The following is a 19993-nucleotide window of genomic DNA, read 5'->3' on the forward strand; positions in this document are numbered from 1 at the left end:
CCTACACACAGCAATTTAGATTCTTTTGTCACTCCTATTAGTATTTCAGAGGTCCATATTCCATCTCATACTTCAAATGTCATTGGTCTTTCCCCTCATACTTCAAATATTCCAATTCCATTGTCTCCATCTGTCAATGAAACTGACAGTTCCACATCCATTCCCAATGACACTGTTTTGTCTAATTCCACTTCTTTAGAGACTACTTCTAGTTCACCTATTGTTCCTATACCTGTTACTGCACTTCCACATACCAGAAAATCCACCAGGGTCCATAAACCACCTGCCTACCTGCAAGAGTATGCTTGCAATTCAGCTGCACTGGTTGCTGATCCGGGTTGCACTTCAGATGCAATAGTTCCTGCTTCAGGTTGCCCATATGATATGGCTGATTTTCTCAGTTATTCACACATGAATCCCTCTTATCAGTCTTATCTCATGACTGTCAATGCCTGTCATCCAGAACCTGCTACTTTCCCCCAAGCAGTTCAAATTCCTGTATGGAGAGAGGCTATGGATAAAGAAATTCAGGCTTTGGAGAAGACTGGGACTTGGATTCTTACTCCTCTACCTGCTGGAAAGACCCCCATTGGCTGTAAATGGGTGTATAGGGTGAAGTTCAACTCAGATGGTAGTGTTGAGAGATACAAGGCCAGACTTGTGGCCAAAGGTTATACCCAAAGAGAAGGTTTAGATTTTCTGGAAACCTTTTCTCCAGTTGCAAAGACTGTATCTGTCAGAGTTCTTCTTGCACTTGCTTCAGCCAAAGGTTGGCCTCTTCATCAACTAGACATTAACAATGCTTTTTTGCATGGGGACTTGGATGAAGAGGTATACATGAGTTTGCCCCCTGGTTTTCACAGTAAGGGGGAGTGTTCTTCATCACATTCTTCTGCACCTTTGGTTTGTAAACTTGTGAAATCTCTTTATGGATTGAAGCAAGCATCAAGGCAATGGAATGCAAAGTTGTCTACCACCATCCTACAGCTTGGTTTCATTCAATCCGAGGCAGATCATTCTTTGTTTATTCATTCCAATGGTGATTTGTTCACTGCATTGTTGGTATATGTGGATGATATGGTTCTAACAGGTAATGATCCAGGTTGTATTGCCTCAGTTAAAGCTGTCCTAGACCAGAAGTTTGGAATTAAGGATCTAGGTTCTCTCAAATACTTCTTGGGCTTAGAAATTGCAAGGAGTGATAAGGGTATTAGCCTAAATCAGAGAAAATATGTTCTTGAAATACTCAAAGAGGCTGGCATGGTTGGTTGTAAACCTGCCAAAACACCTATGGAACAACAGTTAAAATTGTCCAAGGGTGATGGTGAGTTACTTAAGGAGCCAGGTCAGTTCAGAAGGTTAATAGGGAAGCTAATGTATCTTACACTTAGCAGACCTGATATTACCTACTCTGTTCACAGACTTAGTCAGTTTTTATCACAGCCTAGAGTCCCTCACATGAAGGCAGCAACAAGAATATTGCAATACCTCAAAGGCACACCAGGGCAAGGAGTTTTCTTTCCTGTGGAGTCAGATTTGCAGCTTAAAACTTACTGTGATGCTGACTGGGCAGGGTGCCCTGATACCAGAAAGTCACTAACTGGATATTGTGTGTTTCTTGGCAATGCATTGATCTCTTGGAAGTCAAAAAAACAGGCTGTGGTGTCAAGGTCTTCAGCAGAGGCAGAGTATAGGTCAATGGCTTCAACTACATGTGAAATTCTCTGGCTGATGTACCTATTGAAGGACCTTCATATCTCACATAACAAACCTGCCTTGATGTACTGTGACAACCAGGCTGCTTTACATATTGCTGCAAACCCAGTCTTCCATGAAAGGTCCAAGCACATAGAAGCAGACTGTCACATTGTGAGGAATAGAGTTTTAGATGGTACAATTAAGACCTTCCATGTTAATTCAAGAAATCAATTGGCTGATATCTTTACTAAAGCTCTAGGTGTGGATAATTTTCTGAGGTTGCAAAAAAGGTTGGGAGTTATCAATATCTTTGCACAAACCATTCAATATCCTGAGTATCCATTCTTGAATCAAGAAGCAAGAGCTTTGCTCTTGAGGGGGAGTGTTAAAAGCAAGGAAGAATGCACTCAAGCTATTAATAGATACAAGACCAGAGATGGAGAACAGGGCAGTACTCAAGGAGCTGAAATACAGAGGATTAGTCCAGAACTATTAGAAATGATTGAATCAGTCCCTTATCATGAACATTTTATTCACATGCATGAAGGGGCTTTGCCACGTGGATAAGAGGATGACACGTGGATAGAAGGATGACATAAGCAAAATAACAGCTTGCACAAGTGGGACTGTTGTAACCATTTTTCCTCTTTTCACGGAATTAGTTACTTTAGTTTACTTCCACAGATTGTATATATAGATAGCTACAGTGTACATATCATAATTGTATTCTCATATTCATTCAGTAAAGTTCATTCATTCTATTTAGAGAGAGAGAGTTCCCAAATTCTTTATAACGTCATTATGTGATTTTGTCATTTGATGTCAGTAATGATAAATTGGAAGAGATAGCACTCCCTGATGTACAACAACAACTGACACCACAACGTCAAATGGCGAAACCAAATTGTCTGATGGTGTTCAAGGGGAAACTGGCCTTCATTACATTGGATCACCTCAGATTCGACCACATCAACGGGGACCAATACAATGACTTTATGAGGTCGCGTACACCTCATTCATGCTTCATATGGGTGATGGGGGAGTATGGTGTACATGAATCATGGACCAAACTTTTTTTTTGTCCGGTTTGAAAATGTTGTCTCTGTAAGTTTCTTTGGTTGCACCAGTCATGGTGAACTGCTAGTTTTAAAGAGAGTTAATCCTTCATCCAACGCTGAAAGGAGGTACTACGTGACTGTTTCGCTTGACCTTGAAACTTTACATGAGAAGGATCTTGGTTTCCAAGATGCTCCACATATAACTACTACTCTCATGGAAAGCCTTGTGTTACTTGATGGAGCAACTGAGCTATCTGGATAAGAAGTGAAATCGTTAGTGATAATCATAGGATTTTTTTTATGAAAGTGTGATACCAATGAGACCATTATCATATTGTTTCCTTTGGTATCATTTTGTTTTGAGGTAGGCAGAAAAGTAATGATGTAATGTAGGTGAATTTTATTCTTGATTTATACCAAAACTAATGCTTCTTAGGAATCTCATATTATGTTTGTTTCATATGTGTGCTGTGATCTGGTGTTGTCTAAATCCTAGAGCTACTGCTGTGGTGCTGTGTGCTTTGATCTGGTGCTGCCTGAGCCTATGAGCTGCTCTGGTGCTGTGTTAAGTAGTGACTAAGTGTAATAAAAGCTTGCTTGCTTGTATGAACTAATTAAGACCGGTTGTACTTGCTTAGGCACATTTGTATGTTGATAAGGGCAGTATTATACTATTTTAGTAGTGCAGCAGATATTAAATTTAGAGCATGTGACTGACTGGTAGGTTGTTCGAGGTAGTTATGCCGGCTGGCATAAGGAGTTACTAGTTCAGCTAGGTATTTGGTTTTGTAATGAGATCTTGCAGAAATTAACCAACAATTTTGTTTCCTGTTCTCTCTTCTCCCTCTCAATTCTTGGAGGTCAGTCATATCCTTTCTTCAATATTTCAATCAGCTTGTAAACACTACTTGCCGTTGAAGCTCATAACAATTCTTGTGGCAATTTCATGAAAGGATATGACATTTTACTTCTAAAATTTTTTTGTGCCTCTCTAATTGTTTTGTAACTTGTAAAAGATTAGATTATAGACCTTAAATCCAAACAAATAAAATAAAAATGAAGCAAAAGAGAGCAAAGACAAGAAGCCCTAAGATGAGAATGTTGGATTAGATTAGAGATCTTACTACGAACCAACAGAATAAAATAAAAATGGAGCAAAAAAGAGGAAAGAAAAGAAGCCCTAAGATGAGAATGTTAAAAATGGGATCTGGAAGTTCTTGTCTGGCGAGCACAGGCCCAGCAAAGGTCTTGTACTTGGTTCCTTGATCAGAATGATATATATATATATATATATATATCTTGCTGGTGGCTGCAGTGCATTTGCAATGCAATTTTACTGACAAAAAGCTCATTCAACTGATAGGTAAACATTTCCAAGAAAATTGAGCTTGTTATATCTCATTGATAAACAACTCAGGCTAGACTTGATAAAAAGCTCGTTCATATTTGTTTATTTATAAACAAACTGAGCTTGAGCCTTTTTAGGCTTGTTTGATAAACAAGCCAAATCCAAGCAAAAATAATTTCAAGTCTAGCATTCCTTGCAAGCCAGAACCAGAACCGTTCTAGTTAGTAGTTACACATTGGACTTGTTTAACAGCAAACAACCTATCTCCATGATGTTTCAAGTCTAGCACTTTCAATCCTCATCCAACAAGAATTTCCTCAAATGTTTCCCTTTGATGCTGACTAATTAGATCAAGCAACTATGATACCAATGAAGATGAACCTAACTAATTGGACTCAATATGGCAGTGCATCTAGTTGGATCATGCATTTTTGCTAGTCCTTGAAGCCCAATTTTACCAACCCATTAACACCCATAGTTCCTCTATGTGCTACTACGCTCCAATCAATGATGCCAAATGTTTTAGCCTTTGAACATGGTTTTCAAGTGAATGAATATGGTAATATTAATGAGGTTCATGTGAAGAAAGGTTAATGGAAATTGAATTCAAAGGCTGGCAGGTTTTGATTTGCAATCTAATTTCTACTTAACACGATTTATAATTACGTGTAACTATTCAAACATACGTTTTATGTTTTCTTGGAGTTTAAATTACGTACTTTCAGATTGGATTTAATTATCATCATTTACTTAATAAATTTTTTTTAAAAAAAAATTAGAAATATAATGACTTTAGTATTATGGAGTCACAGACCACTACATTTAATATTGTTAAGCATCCTAAATTACAAGAATAGTTAGTTGAGAATTATTTTCATCGTAATTAGAATTTATATATTGCATGCTTGTCATGCTTTTGAAAACTAAAACTGTTAAAGGTTGGTTTCAAGAGGACAAAAATGACATGGATGTTGACATTACTACATCTGGGACTCAAACTATTGCAAAACACCCCTTGCTAGAGCTAGAGATTTACTGCTAATATTTCTCATTGATCAGAAGAGATACAATGAGGTAACATGGTTAGATCACGGTCCTTTCTTTTTTATCCTTTTTCCCCCACCTGAGTCATTGTGGTTTTTAACATTGCTTTTGGTATCTCTCAGGCTAAAGTTTGTGCCTTGGCTAGCATTGTTCGATTGAAGAACATGATTGGAGAACCATTGATTTTTCTAGCATCTAGGCTCTATTATTCTCTTAGCTATGAACTCATTGGGGGGCTTTGCTGAAATTAGAGGGTGAGTTTTCTTTTGTCATGACTATCTGATTATCAGGGATTAATTTTCTCTTTGTCAGTGAGGCAAATATGTAGATTGAATGATATTGTCTCTCATTCATACTGATTGATTGTATGATTAACATGGACATTCATGCATTCATAGTATCCTCTTTCCCTACACTGGATTGTGACCTTGCTCCATGATGAGTTGTGTAAATTTTATTTATTTTATTTTTTGATAAGTGAGTTGAATCAGATAAATTTGTAATTGATAGATTAAATGTGTCTATATTACCGGTGTCTTATACTTGGATATTGGTATGATGTAGGAAACACTTCTTTGCTTGATCATTACAACTTATATGATCAGGCAAAGAAGCTTCTATCAAAGGCACCTCAATTTGGAGCCCATTCAAAACAGCAGGTAGCTCTAAATTGTTTTTACCACAAAGCTGCTGCCTAGAGCCTTCTATCTCCATTGGCACCTTCCCATGCACAAAGTGCTTGGAGGTACAAGGGGGAAGAGGTTCAAGTTGCAAGGGTTAGCTGAATATTATATCTCAAAAAAAAAAAAAAATGTTTTTACTAAAAAACTAAAAAGCTATATGCCCATTACACTTTGGGGTCACTGACATGTAGGATATGGTTCAGATTTCTGTGGGAGGCCAAGTTGCATATCTGCAACTGTAATATTAAGTTTTTAGGGTTCAGTCCAGTGATAGTATAATTATTGCAAAAGGTTGAACAATTATGCCAGAGATAATAACATGACATGACATAGCTTATCGAAGGCATCTTTTAATGGCATTCTTGTCAACCATTTGTTCCCTTCGTCATGTTTGCTTCAAATTATATATGATTTGGAAACTTTTAGGGAAATGATGTTAGTGAAAATTTAGTTCATGTCAAAGAAAGCAAAGATGGACAGGATCCAATTGTTGTAGAAAAATTACAGATAATAGTGAAGGAACTATTTTTCTTTCTTTTTTTGGGTGGAGGGATGGAAGGGTTTCTTAGTTTCGAATCTCACTGATGGGGCAGTAAACGTGGCTTCTATTTTAAATTGTTTCACTTTTATAAGCTGCACATTCTAAAACTAACTGTTCTCTCTTGTAGTTCAGCCTCTATCTTTTCTACCTAGGAAAGATCAGGACAATTCAGTTGGAGTATACAGATGCAAAGGAATCCCTTCTGCAAGCTGCTCAGAATGCCCCTGTTGAAGCAATTGGTTTTCGAGTTCAATGTAACAAGTGGGCAATCACTGTTCACTTACTGCTAGGAGAAATTACTGAGAGGACTGTTTTTATGCAAAAAGGCATGGAGAAGGCTTTGAGACCATACTTTGAATTGACAAATGTAAGTCTAGGTTCCCCCTACTTCAGTTATTTATTTAGTTTTTCCATATAGAATAGGCTGCCAGCAGGTTGGACTAAGTCCAGAATGCTGATACAGTGACAGCCAAGTTCTAATAACATACCTAAATCCAAAAAGCAGACTGATACTTTAAAATTGTGGCTGAGTTTGGATCTGAATGAAAATATAAAAAATGAATACAAATCCAAATAATATACTAATAGAAATTATTTTTTTTTAATAGAAATTAATTTTTTTTAATAAAAAAGCTAAATCTCCATAAGTAAAGATTATACTTTTTAAACATATAAAGCTTCATTATTAATGTCTAAATTTTTTTGAAATTTAATTGATTCTAGTCTGCCCTAGTCTTGTATCTGATTACTGATTATATCTTAGAAATTATCTCCCTCCTGCTTTTCCATCTTTTCTTTGGGAGATGTCATCATTCTAAAATGAGTTTAGAAATGATACTATAACTTTTCAAATTTACATAAGGTTGTGTCTTTTTGAAAAGTTCAAAAAGTTTTTTAAGGATAATTTTAGAAAATTTATGCTTTTGAGTGAAATAGTCAAAGCAGTAAATGATGATTCCTTAAAAGTTGAGTTTTTGAAGATGGGCAAATAATATGGGACAGGAGCATTTGAATTAAAATCATCAGATATTATAATGTTTATCTGATTCAAAATCAAATTCAGATCCTGAACCAACCCATGGATAGCATGGGTTTTTTTAATCAGTACCCATCGATAGCACAGTAGAGAACAAGTTTAGAGAATTGTAATTTTATGATTGTCTTCTCTTAGCTTTAAAAGTAGATCTTTAAAAGGAAAAAAGAAAAAAGAAATGTTTCTGAGAAAAATCTTTCATGTTTTTAAAGTCCAGATAGTAAGCTATATTATAAATGTAGATCATATGCCATGCAAAATGTGGCTAAACCGAGACTAAAGTTTTTTTACATGTCAATTTACCTTGATAATTACTTGCATGACACCTGGCAGATGACTCTAAGGCCTGAAATATGGCTGTTCAGGATTCAACTCTCCAGTTAGGTTCATGAGCTTTTGCTGTCAATATTGACAAAGACAAGGTCTTTTTAGGCAGTATGGATTGGTGAACGGGAGCTCTTTAGGAATGTTGTTGAGAAGTTTTCTAATACTTTCAATTCAGATCGGACCCTTAAATTGATTGTTAGGTTGTGGCACAATGTCTTAAGGACTGGGCTTCACATCATTAGAATATCTCATTCCCGTTTCGCTCTGACCAATGTTGCAAAGAAGCTGAGACTAGACTCTGCAAACCCTGTTGCTTATGCTGAGAGTATTGTATCAAAGGCAAATCAAGATGGTGCAATTGATGCCACAATAGATCATGCAAATGGATGAATGGTATCAAAGGAGACTGGGGACATCTACTCTACAAATGAACCTCCGTGAATGTAGGCCGTTAGGTTGAACCATGTAACCCTCGTGTGTTATTGTGTTTTATACTTTATGTTTTCGCTTCCGCATACATACTAGCATATTCAATATGGTGTATCAATGCTAATATTTAAAACCTGTATCTCTCTAGATGATGTTGCAAAGAAGCTGAAAGCTTAAGACTGCACTCTGCAAAACCCTGTTGCTAATGTTGAGAGTATTGTATCAAAGGCAATTTGATATGGCGCAATTTGTGCTATAATAGATAATGCAAACTAATAGATGGTATCAGATACTGGAGACATCTGCTCTACAAATGAGCCTCGGTTCGCATTTAACTCAAGAATCTGTTAATTTGCTTTGTAAATTTAATTCCCCTACCCCTTCAAAATGTGTTAATCTCTATATTTCTCTATATATTAAGAAAATTCAGAAAGTTAGATATTGCCTTTTTGACTTACAAAAATACCCTAAATTTAATTAACTTATCCTTATTCTTAAAAAATAAAAAATAAAAAGGGTTAAAACCGTAAATTGACAAAAATTAATAACAGAAAAGTGAAAAAATAAAAACTCCTCACAATCCCCACCTTCTGTTAAAATAAAAACTACCGTCCGGTTTTCTATTAAAAAAAAAACCTATCCCAAGTTCTGAAAATAAATAAATAAATAAAATTGCCACATATTACAATTAAAAAAAAAAAAAAAAACTAAATATATTTTAATGCTATTCTGATTTTCATTTTTTAGAGCTAGCCTTATGATACTTTTGGCCATATTAGTGGTTCTAAACGTGCAATTTTTGTGGAAAAATAAATGTAAATCTCAAATTGAAATAAGTGAAAAAATTATAACTCTAATCCAAAAAAAAAGCCTCATCACATGCGCTGCCTCATCGCATGCGCGGAATGTGTGTGATGAGGCTAATATATATTACTATGATATTACATTTTAACCTATGTCTATCTAGTCTTTACTAAATATATTGTAACCTATGTTTGCATCAAATTTGACAATGATTTGTGAACTTTGAGGGAAATTTGAAAATGGGTTTGGTGAAAATTTGGCTCATGTCAAACAAAACATATATGGACAAGATTCAATTGTAGAAAATAAATATTTTTCTTTTCTTTAATTAGGTGGGGGGCTGGAAGGGATTCTTATTTTCAAATCTCACTGATAAAGCAGTGATCGTGGCTTCTATTTGAAAGTGTTTCACTTCTAAACTGCACGTTCTGGAAACTGGCTGTTCTCTCTTGCAGTTCCGCTGCTACCTTTCCCTAAAAGGATCAGGACAATTGGAGTATACAGATGTAAAGGAATCCCTCCTGCATGCTGCTCGGAAAGCCCCTGTTGCAGCACCTGGTTTTTGAGTTCAATATAACAAGTGAGAAATCATTGTTTGGTTATTGCTGGGCGAAATTCCCAAGAGGTCTGTTTTTATGTAGAAAGGCATGGAGAAGGCTTTGACTTTGAATTGACAAATGTAAGTCTAGGTTCCCAGTACCTACGTTGTTCAATTCAGTTTTTCCATATAACATATAGCTCCAAGTAAGTCCAAGTTCAAATAATATATACTTAAATCCAAAACCCAGGTTGGTGCTTTAAAGTTGTGGCTGACTTTTATAATAATATAATTTTTATGATTGATATCTAAGATCATCTAAAATTATAGAATTGAAAATATGCGCTTTAAAATAATAAGTATTGTGATTAGCATTCTAATTAAAAGAAGAAAATGAATATTAGATATGAATAGAGCACCCTTTGTTGTTTTTGTTGGATGGAGTTTCTTTTATCAAATATATAAAGTTGGAACCATTTTTTGTTAGTATGAACAAAGTTGTGAAGAAACAAAATCATTGGTCTACGCAAAAGCTATGGCTCCCTAGCCATAGTGTAATTCCGTCACTGTGTTTCATCCATAACAACTTCCAATTGATCTAATTAAAAGTCCATATATTGACAAAAAAATTTAACACTTTAAAAGAAAACGCAATTTCATTAAATCTTAATAGTTATTTTTGCTAAGTTGAAGCTCTAAAATTCCTCATTTGAGAAGTTTTTATGTCAAGAATTGTAGCTATTGTGGTATTTTATGTTTGTACCATGCTATATGAAAAGAGAGAGAGAGAGGCAACGTACAAAAAATGTAGCAATTCAACCCAAAGTTAAAATACTTTACTCATATTTTTCATATGTTATTCATACTTCACTCATGCAATTTATATGTTTTTGCAAATTTCAATTATTTACGTGCGGCGATTTGCTACAAGTTTGGCAACAACAAGCATTGCGAAAGCAACAAATTGGTTGCCCTTGTGTGCTTCTGATAAAAGCAAATAATGCCATTACTACGATCATAAAAGCCTTCACAACAAATTGTTTGTAGCCTTCCATTAACACTTAGTCTTGAAATTCTTTAGATAGCAAGTGTTAACCGTCTTTAGTTGTAGAAGGAAAGATATGTAATTGGCACCACTATTTGAAAATATCTTGTGTTCATAAATAGGTGAAAAAATAATTTTGATATGGAAACTCTTGAGAACCCACTAAAGAACTCATTTATTGAATTTCCGTTTTTCCACTCTTATTAAAGAGTTTAATGAACGTTTCCTTTCTCTCTCCTCATAAATTGCCATTTATTATATGATAAGCGTTCACATTAGTCTCTACACACTTTTAGCAAAACTAACCCAAAAAAACTTATATGTTGCTACACCTACATCAGCCTCAATATTTTTTCTCTACCCATATAAATATTATTTTTCTCTCTCCTACCCCTACATAATTTTTGGCCAAAAAAAAACTTGTCAGTGTGTTGCACCAACCAACCCAAACCACCAAGCCACCACAAACCACCCCAAAGAGCCACCTATCACCCAAACAACATTACGAACCAAAATCTCTCCAACCACCTAGAATGAAAATTTTCTTCACTTTTATCATTAAACCAAAATTCTATTTAATCATATAGCAATAATCAGAGTCAAACTGAAATTGAAGAACCTTATCATGCAGACACAAAGGGTACATTGAGAATGGCCTGGATAGTTTGCAGTTGGCCATGTGAAAACCATTTTCAATGATCTAAAAAATGACCATGTACGCACGAATTGATGCATAAGTATAGACTACATTCATTTAAGGGGGGAAATTAAAATCCCAAGAAAAAAAATGAAAATAAAAATAATCGAGTAAATTACCACAATTAACATAGGGCAAAAATGATGAAAGTGCATCTAGGCCAAAGCAAAGATTTCCTATTAGTCTGTTGTCCATTTTATCAGCCAATTAGCTATTACGAGAGCAAGACTAGTCTTTCATTTGACTATGTTATATCTTTTCGTTATTATGTCTTTAGAATTTTATACTCATCTAACTTAAATGTGACTTTTAATGAAATTGGAAGGGGCCAAAATGGCATTTGCCCCTTTCACCCAAAACAAGTAGCAAAATGCTCATGTTCTGAAACTGTCTAGCAAAATGCCCCTCTTTTGAAACTCGATTTTTTAAAAATAGAGTTTCAATGAAAAACTCAATTTAATGAAAATCGAGTTACTTGCAAAATATTACATGGAACTCGAGTTCCATGTAATTTTTTATTATAAGTTTTTTGCCTATAACTCGATTTTCTAAAAATTGAGTTTTTCATTAAAACTTGATTTTTAGAAAATCAAGTTTAAAACAAGAAACAAGGGCATATGGCTAAATAGTATCAGAACAGGGGCATTTTGCTACATCTTTTGGGCGAAAGGGGCAAATGCCCATTTTTGCCAATTGGAAGGTTAAAAACTAGAAAAGGGTTCAGTTTTCGGTTTTTACCAGTTGAACCAACGATTTTTACTGGACCAGTTGAGGGTTCAATTCCTATTTGAACTAGCCAATTCAATCCAGTTTTCAAAACCATGAAATAAACCAATAAACCTACCTACTAAAAATTGAAATGATTATATTTAGCAAGGAGAGAAGCTTTCCTATCCTCACCCATAATTCCGTCACATTTCCGTGTAGTTTAGCAATATGGAAATTTGGATTAGTTGAATTGAGGAAGTTCACATAAAAAACAATAAAGAAAACAAGACAGGCTTCAAAAAAGAAAGTTGGCAACTAATAATGTTAGGTGTTTAAAAAAGTATTAAATCATTGATCAAGAATTCCTGTTAGAACTCTCTCACTATTTAGTTTAAAAAATTTTAAAAAAAAAAAAAGACTTATGAAAAAAAAAATTAGGATTAAGGAAAAAAAAAAGACTCCTGTTAGAACTTTCTTACTATTTAGTTTAAAAAATTAAAATTTTTTTATAAATTAAAACGATGATATGAAAAATTGTGGAAACTTCAAAGGCTTTGGTTCTATGTATATAATACCATGCGATGCACGGGATAGTTGAAAAAAAGTTATGCACATGCACTTTTATTGGTACAATCATTTGAAACCAATCAAATTTTATAATTCTATTTCAAAATAAATATTGAAATTATGGAGAAATAGATTAGTCAAACATACAATATTCATCTAAAAACAGTACAATGATATGGTTCAAGCATGTTCGAATAAATAAATTAAAAAAACCATTTCAAATAGTTACAACATATCATTTTCTTGAAGAAGCCTCATCCCAAAGAAATAATGAGCTATCCACATCAAACATTGTATTACTTTCTCTTTGTCATACCTACATGATAAAAATAATTTCACAACAAAAAGCAATTATAAACTTCATATTAATGAGAATTGTGAGCAAATAATATACAAAGGAAGGATAAACCACTTAAAGACAATTAAAATGTGCTACTCTTAAAGGTTAGGAAAAAATCTCTAAGGAATTGTATAGATTAATTATTAATTTATCGGACACAACTAACCAAAAGTTTAAAATACTTATGTTTAGTACTTTGCAAAAATAGGTCAAAGCAACAATTTTAGAAATGCAATCAATTCAATACAACTATGATCAAATACTTATTTTGAAAAAAATTCTAGCTAATATCCAAATGCAAGAAACGTATTGACTTACTTGTTATTTAAAGTAGCCTTTTGAAAAGTATGGGTTTATGTTGTCAACAACTCACTGCAAGTGAATAATTATCGAAACCTATAAAATAATTTACAATTCTTAACTCAAAGATGTAATTGCTATAATATTCAGAATCGAGCCTTAATTTTCCCATAACAGTTGAAAAATACAAACTACAAAGATGCGGATAGAGACCATGACATGAGAGAGACGCATCAATTTGAGTAGTAATATTACTTTCTCTGTGTTGTAATAATAGTATAGACAAAATTCAAGGCGTGGAATAAAATCAAAATTACAACAATTAATTCCACATTTTCATGTTATTCCCTGTAAGTCTGTAACAATAAGGAATTTAGTCAATTCAGTTTAAGTGGTTATAATAAAGTTGGCTTCTACCGTTCTCAGCTACTCTATAGCCATATGAACATATTGTATTTCCTCAACCAATTACCAATATTGCAGTAAAATTATTTATTATTGAAAAGAAGAAATAATTAAGCTTGTCCCTTAAAACCTTATTTCTTGGACTTTGAATGATGTGGTAATTGTCATTCAAACTTTAAAACATATTATGCGTCTTACCTGAATGTTTTTCTTGTGGTGGGGACAAATAGAATAAGATGGCGCTTCATGACCATTCAAAGCAAAAAAAGCTTTCTTCTAGCCAAATCCCAAACCTGTAAAAAAAATTTAGTGAAAAGGGAAAACTCATCAAGCTAACAAAACTAAGTTGACTAATTTATAACAGAATTAAAAATCTATCCAAAACTCAACCAAATCAAATCTGGAATAAAGAGAGATATGGCACAGCAGGAGCTCTGCCCTCGTACAAACAACAATGAAAACAATAGTAAAACAATGGTCTGATGATCACTTGATCAGTAAGTCTCTATTTGCAACAACTTGAAAAGGAGCACAATCGCTAGAGTGACTGCGTGTGATATGTAGCTGGCTTTGTACGTGATAAAACTGAGCCAACAATACTACTATAACAATACTATAACAAAACTGGCTTTGTACGTGATACAACTATAATAGAATTCTCTCTCTTATTATTATTATTTTTTTAAACGATGGATTAGAAGAGTGTGGGTTTGTATTGTAGAATTCTAATTATAACAAGCAATATCAATAATTTTTTTTTTACGCCCCCTCCAAACAAAATATTAACTAGAATGTAGATATAAATTTAGGCAGACGACCTATCAAAAAACAGAGGCAGACAAATTGTTATGTATATGGATTGAAACACGTATAGCAAAGGTTTTTTTTTTTTGTTTTTTTATTTAAATAATTTTGATGGGTAAAACTGTGGGAGCTCTAAACAAAACAAATCTTATCTTATTTTATATATGGGAGAGGATAAGATAAGATTTGTTTTGTTTTTGGCTGTGCAATGGCCTAATAATTAGAATTATACTATGTTTAAACTACCTCCAAAGTGTCCTTAGGAGAAAGGACATCACCACAACCAAAACTCTATATAGTGGGGAAACAAAAATAAAAAGAATCTAAAAGAAAAAGAAAAAGAAAATCGTAATAACGTGGAAATTTGGGGGAATGAAAACAAAAAGAATCTAAAATAAAAAGAAAAAGAAAATAGTGATGACGTAGAAATTTGTGGGAATTTCAAAAGTTTCAGTTATATATATATATATATATAGACTAGGTGAAATATATCAGATTATCCAATTAAATTCAAATACCATATTATATTCAACTAGAGAAATTACCTAATTAAACTAGGCAATAGTTTAGACCCCTAAATTTTAATGATAGGGCTTAATCAATTATGCCACGTGAAATAAAATTTAAAAAGTGAAAGGAACAAAGAATTGTAAACATAAAAGGGGCTAACTGTGGGGCTTTTTGGCATGGGCTGGGGGAGACGAATAGATAGCAACCAAAAAATCATTTGCCTCCGTTTCCATCTCTGGTATTTTAGTCCTCCAATGGTGCCCTACTATTTCTCATATTTCTAACTCTCCCAAAGGGTTAATCACATTATCAAAAAAAATTACAATCACAAAAACCATAATTTTTCCCTTATTTCCCAATGTCAATCTTTTAGCCTGGGCATAAATCCAATTAGCTTTTCAATAACCAAGCAATACATAATCAAAAGTGCTAATAAGTTCATTTTGTATGTTAATGTTTTTACTTTCAAATATCTTGTAAATAAAGCATAATAGTTTAATGTCATATTACCTGTGACTTTTATGAATAAGTAAACTAGTATATATTTTCACTCATTCTAAACCACAACAGCAACCAGTAGCCAAAGGTAAATTGTATATGCCAACTTCTAAGTTTTAAATCCAGTATCATAACACATGCAATTACATAAAACATGATTTGACTATGTCTATTCAATTTTTGAGACTTCAGTGCTTTAACTCACTTTCATGAAATTAAAGAAAAATGTAACCACTATTCTACTAACAAATGTGCAAAGAAACCATAAACTTTGCATATGAAGAATCCAACACATTTAGACAATATTTATGCATTTTGGTGAGGATCGATTCAGCTCTTACAGAAGATGATCCTGAACAACATTGAATAAACAATTATAATTATGAAAACAGAGAAAGTACTTTAACAAATAAACAAAAGGTAATTGAACAAAAGGAAATTGAACAAATTAAACATGACAAAATTGATGATGAACCACCTTAAACCAAAAAAAAAGCATTTACATTAACATTACTACTTGTTCATTATTCAGCTCACATCATTCCACTTCAATGACTCATCTTACATTGAGTGAACAAAGCAATGGTTGATAGACACACTAATACAAATCAAAATCACATCTCATTTTAAATAAAACTTATTGTCTTCAGCAGCATATTTTCAAATTCACCAATCATATCAATTTTTTTAATACAAACTTAAAAACACAAAGACACACATATATAACCTCAAGCAAATCTATTCCTTATCAGATTATGCTCCAAATTTCAATGCAACAAAGGAAACAAACTTAAGCAAATAATATTTCACATTATCAAAATTTATGCATTAGCAGTGAATATTTAAATTTCAATAACAAAAATTTATTATTAAACAAAGATGCAAATTTCAAGCATTGGAAAATACAACTTAAAAAGAGAAAGGCAAATGGTTGAATTATAAAGGAAATGAAAGATAGGCTGATAAAAACTCCTGGGGCACTGGTGACTTCCTCATATTCAGCTGCATCCAGTTCCTGCAAATGATGCTTTGGAATCAGCTTAGGGAGAATATGCTGACTTATGCTGATGAAAAAAAAAAAAAAAGGCAAGGGGAACAAGATTCCAGCTATAGAAATCCATGTTACACCAAAAAGACCAGAAGTACACAAATTGGAAGATTGTAAATGTGGCAATGTATAAAATGGCTCTGACTCTACAAAGGAAGCATGAACTCCTTCCAAGACCCTGCCTTGAGAGTTCCGTCAGTGCAATAGGTATTTGAAATATTGTTGGTACTTGGCAGCCAATATTTATGTTACTTTGTGTCAAAAAATTAAGTGTAATCTCCAGCCAGAATGAGTCCCTAGCACCCTGGGACATTGGCTTCTGCCAACAATGGAAAAGGGGATATTAAGAATTTAATATTTTCGAATTCAATATTTCACAACCACAAGAAGAAACTTAGCCCGTATCTCCTTTTCTCCTGTTTAATCAGCATTGCGTGATCTGCTATTTGTTAATTCATTTGCTTTTATTTCCTAGATTGTTTATCTCTCCATATATCAATAAAGATCGTGGTCATTTTGAAGTTCCTCATATTGAAATCCCATTGGCTAGTCAAAGTGATGAGTATTCTTTTAGTGAAGGCTTTTAGATCTTGTAATTTTTGTTTTTGTTTTTGGGTTGCCCATTTATTAGCTTGTGTCACCAATTTGTGGTTTGGGCGTTGGATATCCTTCTCCCCCTCCCAAAATTTGAGGAACTATTTGGCATTTAGGAATGACGAAGGCTTGTTAGATATGATTGCTCTATAATCATATTTAATTGTAAGTTTATATATATATAACCATTGTGATTTGATTTTATTCAGGAATAGGAGACTATAGTTGACTATGATTTGATTTTATTCAGGAATAGGAGACTATAGTTGACAATGTTAGTGGTAACTCAATTCTTGTTTTGCACCTAATTATCTAGGTGAAACTGCTTTGCTCCAGCAACTTCTTCTAATGAAGCAGGTATAATGAATTATATTGTTAAGAAATAGCAGAAGAAGCTAATTACAAATGACCATCAAGTGGATTAAATTGTGGTTTAGCTTTCTTTTGATGTTCCTGCTATAGGTGGTAGAACTGGGACAACTGAATTAAGGATCCCAGGATAAGAGGTCGACAAGCCTAATCCTCTTTTAGACTTTTACACTCTTTCATTCCACTATCTTCTCCCTTCTTTTAGGTAACCAAAGTAGAAGAGAAACCAAAATCTTTTAATATTAAGGTTAAAATGTAAAACTCACTATCTATATTTAACTAGAATTCATTTCAGTCATCTAATTGTGCTTTTGTTTATTTCAGTCCATTAAATTTCAATTTTATTCAATTAAGATTTTTCCATTAACTTTTGTTAAATATTGCAATTAATTGTTTAAATTTTTAATTTTTTTTCTTCATTTTTTTTAATAAAAAAAATCAAATTAATGATTGAGAAATATTTTCTAAATTTTTTTAAAGAAATTTTTAACAGAAATTGATGGTGAGGCTTTAATTAAATTAACTTGAAGTATAGGGGACTGAAAAAAAAATCGAAAAAAATCAAAAATCAAAGGACTAAAACTAATAGAACTTAGAAATTAAGTGAGTGTGGGGCTCAAAAACAACCACTATTCAAATCGTGACAAAGAAAAGGACTTAAACAATTAATTTGTGAAAGGAAAAAGGTAAGAAATTCCATAATGGGAGATCTAAACAACAAATTGTAAGATAATAAGGAACAGAAAGGCTTCTATTAATATAAGAACAACTTTCCCGTGGTACAAAGGATAGGATTGAAACTAAAAACTCTTAGTCCTATTCTACTATTACAACTTTCTCTCTCTTGTTCTTCCTTAAATCTTTTCACTCAATTTTACTGAATCTCTTTTCTTGTTGCACCTCCCCTCTCTCCTAGCTGTCCTGTTCGTAATTGGATTTGGGGGATACTTGTCTTATCACCCCTTGATTTTGCCATTCCTTTATCATGAAATTGGACTTTTGGAGGCATCTTCATTGTTCAGGTTGGTCAATTAATATTTAATGTGGAAGAGTTTAGGTTGAGAACATCTCATTAATGCAGAGGTGACTGCCTCTGTGGTCCTTATCTCTTCATGGCGTTTCCCAAGGCGAGTTTGATGATGGTGGTATCTCGGATTAGAGGGGAACTAGTAACCCGTGGTTCCTCGCGTATTTGCTATTTGAAAAGCCCTGCTTATTACCTCGGTAGGGAGCCTTGGTAGTGGTAGCTACCACAGACCTCCATGGGATTTGTTCCTAGGAGTTGTCTTTTATACCTCAGGCTTCTTCGCTCATATTCACATCTTTGGGTCGGACCCATCTTTTAAGATATGATCTGTTGGGCCTTTGGTTCTCGGCCCAAGCTCAAGTTCATCCCCCCACAGTGAGTTTTACATTTTAGCATAACATTAATTTACAAAATGAATATTTTCCTATAGATCAGTGAGTACATCTAATATATTGTTTACCAAAAAAAAGAGTACATCTAATATTAATTGTTGATAATAAAAAACAATTGCATTTATTAATTCAATTGAGTCAAATTAAACATGATAAAAAGAAATTTTGATTTACATAATTTTTTTTAGAGTAATGTTATAAACACAAACTGTTTTACAACATTTTTACAAACTGATGTTTTTGTCAACTTTTTACTAGTTTTCATCTAAACCTACTATTAACATCACTTCTTCATTTACCAATAATCACTCACCACATTAGTAGTTTGTAAATTTTTTTGTAAAATAGTATGTATCTCTAGCATCACTTTTTTTTTTAATATTATATTTTGAAAATAACAAATAATATTAAGAAAGTTATGGACCCTCAACAAACTAATTAGGTTTCATGTCTTGAAGTTATAGGTTTTAGATGACCTGTAGTTTCCTTATTTATGTATTTTGTCTTGTTCACTGTTAGCAATGCTTTGATTGAATATAATTGTAACTATGGAATTGATTGCTGTTCTCGGTAGTCATTGCTTCTGAAGAGACTTTTTTAGATATCTTGCATAATTTTCTTTGCCCATTCATACTCTCCTTACAAGTACTTACATTTTCTGACAAGAAACTTTATACAATTTGTGAATGGTGTCTTATTTATCTAGCTTTCCAAATGATGAGACCCTACAACCCAAGCTTTCTCTATAATCATTACCAAGAACTGATTGGATTGTGTATTTCCATTTTTTTGTCTTATTTGGGTATAATGTGATCATGTCAAAAGTATGGGTTTACAAACGAATATAGGACTGTAGACATAATTTTTAAGGTCTCAATTTTGTTCTATCTGTTGTGTGGAAATATAAGCTTTTAACAGGTTCCAAGTTAATGCTATTAGGTCCTTGGGTACTGCCATCAATACAACATGATGCTGTTTCCGTTTATGATTATATTGGTCCCAATGTTTTCATTACCTTTAATTGCCACGTCTTTCTCCAGGATGGTCCTTATCAAATCTTAAGATGAAGCAATCTTTAAATTTCTGAATCTGCCTGCGTTGGTAATTTCATGTTAACTTTGTTTAGTTCCCTGCAGGACTATACTTGGGTTCGGCCTTTTTACACATAGTGGAGAATAATTTGCTG

At 33.4% G+C, this 19993-nt stretch overlaps 1 pseudogene; it reads left to right on the forward strand.

The window, feature by feature from the left end:
- LOC126707619 (probable 26S proteasome non-ATPase regulatory subunit 3) overlaps positions 1–19993 on the forward strand; it is a 153546-nt pseudogene that overhangs the window by 118352 nt on the left and 15201 nt on the right.

This window comes from Quercus robur, chromosome 11, assembly GCF_932294415.1.
Source record: "Quercus robur chromosome 11, dhQueRobu3.1, whole genome shotgun sequence".
NCBI classification, from domain to species: Eukaryota; Viridiplantae; Streptophyta; class Magnoliopsida; order Fagales; family Fagaceae; genus Quercus; species Quercus robur.